Consider the following 5,828-nt stretch of genomic DNA (forward strand, 5'->3'; position numbering starts at 1 on the left):
CCACATCCTGTTTGTTCATTCCCCTATTGCTGGATATTTGGGCTGCTGCCAGCCCGTGGCTGTTGGGACCAGCACCGCTATGGGCAAGAGAGTGCAAAACACCTCTTTGGGACTCGGCTTTCCGTTCCTTTGGATACACGCCCAGAAGTGGCATTGCTGGATTGTACCGGAGTTCTGTTTTTAATTTTTTGAGGAAACGCCATACATGTTTCATAGTGGCTGCCCGTTGGACATTCCCGCCAACGGTGCATCGGGCTCCAGTTTCTCTGCATCCTTACCAACCCTTTGTTACTTTCATGATATGTGAGAAATGCTCACCGTGAAAACCCCGGGACACAGGACTTCAGCAGGAAAGGAGGCAGTCGTCTGTTCACAGATTTGCAGTTCCGGGTGCAGCCTAACGAAGGGCGCGCACCAGGGCTCGGAGCGGGCCGCTTTTACCCCAACATGTAACCCCCCTTCCCTCCCCCTCCCCTTCCTCCCGTTTCTCCCTACTGGATACTCCAGAGTTACACCCCAACGAGACTGACTCAATAAACTAAGGGTATCAATGAGCTCATGCATAAGTTTCCTGAATTGCTAACCATGCATCATTCCCAGGGGCTAAATATTCCGTGATGGGTGCCCCTCCCACTTGGTTAACTCTGATTGCTTCTCAGATGTTCTGATTGGTTAGGTCCCCAGCCTCATTTCCTCTCCCAGGTTGTAAATATTACGTCCTTTACACTCTGGGCTAACTCTGATGGCTTCTCAGATGATAAATGTCCCTTAACTCTGGACATCTGTATCCCTAGCACCTCTTGGAAGTTTTCTTAACCTGCCCATCACATTTCTCTTTTGCTGCTAATCATTTCTTATCAGATTGAGTGTCACTTTTCTTTGTCCTTCCCGTATACACACGCACATATATAGTCGCCATCCTAATGGGTGTGAGAAGATATCCCACTGTGGTTTTGATTTGCATTTCTCTGATGATCAGTGATGCTGAACATCCTTTCATATGCTTATTAACCATTTGTACATAAGCTTTGGAGACATGCGTATGTGCAATTCTAAACCCATATTCGAACTGGGTTGTTTGATGTTTCTGCTGTTATTGTCAAGTTGCAAGAGTGCCTTCTACATTCTGGATATTAATCCTATCAGATATGTGGTTTGCATATATTTTCTCCTGTTCCAAAGTTACATTTCATAGGCTTATGTGTCTATTTTTTGCTTTTGTTGCCTATGCTTTGGCGAGAATCAAGAAATCGTGGCTAAAAAAGAGAAAGGACTCCCGGATGGACTACAGAGTGCTGACTGCAGTGTGGGGGAGGGGCTGTGAGAAATGGAAACCAAAATACAATAAAAACAGCATCGCTGAGGGCAATGGCATGAAGTTTTGCCTATATTTTCTTGTACTAGTTTAATAGTTTAAGTCTTTAATCCATTTTGAGTTCGTCTGCATATATGGCCTAAGACAAAGGCCCAAGGTTTTTATCTTATTTTATTTTAAAAGCTAGCCTTCCCAGAACTATTTGTTAAAGAGGTTATTTCTGTCCCTTGCCACAGACGAGGAAACAGCCTCAGGCAGCGGGCGCACTGGTCCAAGCGCACGCGGCTAAGGGAAGAGTGAGAGTTTGAATCCCGGTCTGACTCCTGACTCACCTGTGCTCTGTCTGTTCACACTAACCCTCTTCTAAGAGAACTGGACTCTGCCCCCAGAGGGCCAAACACAGCTGGGTGAGAAGTTTAACATGAGTGTCAGCGCCATTGGACACCGGCCTCGGGCAGGCTGAAGGGATGTGCTGAGCTGTGTCACACGTGGAGAACACAGGGAATGCCTGGCGTTGTGCTAAGGACTGGAGACACAGACGTGCACACGACATGAATTAATGAAGCTGCGGCTGCACTAGAGATACGTGTGGAAATCGCAGGGGACCCAGAGGACAGCTGTGCTAAATTGCGCCTGGGCGACTTGCTGGGTCTTCTCGGAGAAAGCGCTCTCAGGAATGAGCTGCGGAGCTCAGTAGGGGCTCAGGACTCCACAGAGAGAAGCAGGAACTCACTACTGAAGGAGCAAGGGGGGAAACCTATGTAACCCCCTGAGTGCCAGCATCCTTGTGAGCGCCGCTGACAAATTTCCCCAGCACCGCTCCCAGCGACTCTTTCTTCGATGGCTATAAATGTAAATAACAATGGGACAATTTGTATTTTATGTTTTGATCTCTTTTTCTGTACCTCAGGTTACATATTGATATAATTTTTTTCTCATGTTGATCCAAATTCTGAATTACGCATGGCACTCAAAGGGTTCAGGTAAGACCTTGGGGAAGAAAGGTCTGAGAGCGCCAGAGTGGGCTTCCCCCACCCCCACCCCACCCCCATTCCTAAAATTCTCTGCCGCCACAGCTAGGACTGCTCTGGTTCCCGCTAACAAGCAAGACTGACGCCCAAGCTGCCTCTTTGCACTGTGATCTGAATCAGCAGCACTGAGGTCAAGCAGAACCTGTGGCCTTGCTGAGCCGTGAAATGAATCAAGAGTGAATAACAGCTTTTCCATCATCCTGCTATGAGTCAAAAACCACTCAGCCCCAGAACATGGGGGCTCTCAGAAGGGACCCTGAGAGCCATGAAGAAAGGGGCCAGAGAGCACTTAACATCCTAACAGGGATTGTATCACAGCCTCTCAATATTGGGAGCCCAGAGGAGCTTTCTGCTCCAGGTAGTGCTACTCAAAAAAGAATAATATAAAATGAAATAAAGAAGGATGGATGGGTGGATGGACGAATGGACGGACAGAGAACCCAACTTGAAAGCGAGCCAATGGAACCGAGGAAACCATTAAGTAATCCTGCTCAGTTCTTCACGGCCCAGCTCTACCAGTATTCATTCAAAACCTGGTAGAAGAGGGCTTTGGAAATCTGGAGTTATGCATGAAGGTAACAAACTATGACCATTAAAGAACACCTATGGAAAGACAACTAGAATTAGGCTTCAAATTCAAGAATGGCGCCATCATTAATCGCCTGGACCATTAATGTTTTGCAGCTGCTTATCAAGGATGCCGTCTTCTCTACACTCCTCCCTCCGCTTTGTCTTCTATGTTCATTTCTTATCACGTCCACTGGCCACCGGCGAATTTTCCAGACACTTTCTGCTGAGGCACCGTGGGCCTGTTCTCAAGTTTTCCCTCTTCCTCCAAACTCTTCTCATTTCCATGAGAAAGAATAGCCATCATAACTGGAAAACTCGAAACCATGACACTCAACAAAGTCATCGTTATGATTTTTGGTTTACCTCATCTCTCAGATCACCCGGCACACCCTTACCTTATTTTTCACAATGATTTTTCCCCAAAATATCATTATACAATTTTTGAAAAGTAAATCAGACCTTAACTCATAGATGGAGATTTTTCTACTTAGGAAAAATACTTGGTAAAATAGTTTGTAGAGTAACAGGAAGTTCTATAAATATTTGCATCCTCCAAAACCATTTATAAATCATATTTTAAGTGTATTTAAAAATCAGAATACTACCCTCTCTAAAGGCTAAAATGTGTGCATGTTCATGTCATATATAGACATTGATGATGATCCTTCATATTAAACCTTATCAAGAGCTTCATGCCATCAACGTCATTGCTCCCTTACAAACGTGGCAAAACAGCAGCAGCTTCCAAGTTTTTATAAGAAGTGGAAAATGTGGGCAGGAAATCTCAGGCTCACAGGGGTTTCCTTGTTCACTAAAATCAGTTGGTGACAGAAGACTTTGTAAGGCACTTTTGAAAATTAAGCCAATTACATTTTACCTGCCTTGGAGGCAATTTTGTAAAGCAGTTATGTCTTCCCCAAAGGACGCTCACGGAAAACGTCCACAGGAAAAAGACAACACGCAGAGATGCACTGGATGAACTTGGATACACAGAAAAGCCCGGGGCTTGTGTGCAGACGCAGGGTATGTGGCGATTATTACCAAGGAAGAAACTGTGAGAAGCAACCAGACATAAAGCCCAGGAACTCTCCATCTACACGACCAAAGGGAAAGAAAGCTGGCTAACGGAAGTAAGAATTACGTGAATCGTATCTATTTCTTTTGGTTTTTAGCTCACTTCCAGTTTTCCTTTCTACCCTCTTGGGGACCCAATGTTTTATGTTTCTGCCTAGAGTCACCCAGAAGCATCCCCTGGGAGCTTGTTAGAAATGCAGAGTCACAAGGTACTGAAATCAGTATCTCAAAGAGATGTCCGCACCCCCATGCCATGGTATTGTTCCCAATGGTCAAGATACAGAAACAGCCTACGTGGAAATGGGCAGGTGGACAGATGAAGAAATTGTAGGACATACAGGTGTGGGCAAGAGTCAGTTTACAGTTGTTCGCATGGCAAAAGAGATGCAGATGATGATTATTACAATAGCCTTATTAACTGTTTAAAAGAATATCACAATGCCACTGGAAACCGACTTTTGCCCACCCTTGTATACACAAAAGAATATTATTCAGCCTTCAAGAAGGAGATCCTTCCATTGGCAACAGCGTGGATGAACCTAAAGGATGGTACACTGAGTGAAATAAGTCAGGCAAAAATTGCAAAAAAGACAAAAACCCTGCATGATCTCATTCATAAGCGGAATCTTAAAAAATCAAATACACAGTGTTATGTTTGCAGGGGGACGGGGATGCGTGGAGCTGGAAGAGCGGCTGGAGGGATACACGGTGATGAAAAAAATACAAACGCTTGTCCGATACACAGAAGTGGGTGGCGGCTACTGGGGCGGGGGGCGGGGGGCGGGGGGGGGGCGGGGCAGGTGTGGGCTAACGGGTGCAGAGCGGTAGTCATACAGGGTGAGTGAGTCTAGAGAGCTGATGCTCAGCATGATTACAGTTACTAATACTGTACCGAACACTGAAAATGTGCTGATTGGATTTCAGATGCCCTCTTCCATCAGAAAACACAGGAAAAGGTTAACTATGAGGCGATGGATATGCTAATTAGCCCGATTATAGTAACCACTTCACTATGTAGGCGTATGTATATCAAATCAGGCGGTACGTCTTAAGTATGTACAATTGAATTTAAAAAATAATAAAGAAATACAAATTCTCCAACCCGCGGAACTAGAACCAGGGGCCGTGACACTGTTTTAGCAAAGTCTCCATGTGGTTTTTTGTGCCTTCAAGTCTGAGAAGCGCTGACTCGGACAAACATCGCAGAGAGGGGTCCATCCGTGGAGGAGAGAAGGAGGGCCGGGAGCGCTCCCTTTCAACAGAGAAATTCTAGGCCCAAGCACTTTGCCCGCTAATTGTAGCCAATTACTGGCATATGCGATGCCAAATGAAAGCACTGGAAAAAAGTCCTCTTCAATAATTTCCCTGAACTCTGGATGTGAGGATTCAGAATTAATGACTCCGGGTTATGGAAATGAACAGTGTGTCTCACTTCATTCTCTGTGTCTCTGGAAAGAGGCTAATTGGGGCCCGTAAATTAGAAGTAATTACTTAACAAGTTGATTAATGCTCCGAGAAAGGGAGGGGAGGCGAAACGGACACATTCTGCGGATTTCTAAAAAGGGGATTTAATTAAAATCCATTGCTTAACCTCACTGTAAACAAGCCGGATCGATCGCTACGGCGGGGCGTCCCGTCAATGCGCGACAGACAGAAAACGAGGCCACCGTCAGCGGGGTTCCTGAGAGACTCCCACTGGCCAGAGGACTGGTTGTCTGTCACCCTCGGGAGTGAAGAGAAGGGAAGGGAGAACCAAGCATGCTTTTCAGCAGGAACGGGCTCCCCTGTACGTGGGAAAGCAAGCACCCAGCCGCGAGTCGTCCAGAGTGAAGTAAGTC

The sequence above is a fragment of the Furipterus horrens genome, unplaced genomic scaffold, assembly GCF_987537825.1.
Source record: "Furipterus horrens unplaced genomic scaffold, mFurHor1.1.pri manual_scaffold_5, whole genome shotgun sequence".
In the NCBI taxonomy this organism is placed as follows: Eukaryota; Metazoa; Chordata; class Mammalia; order Chiroptera; family Furipteridae; genus Furipterus; species Furipterus horrens.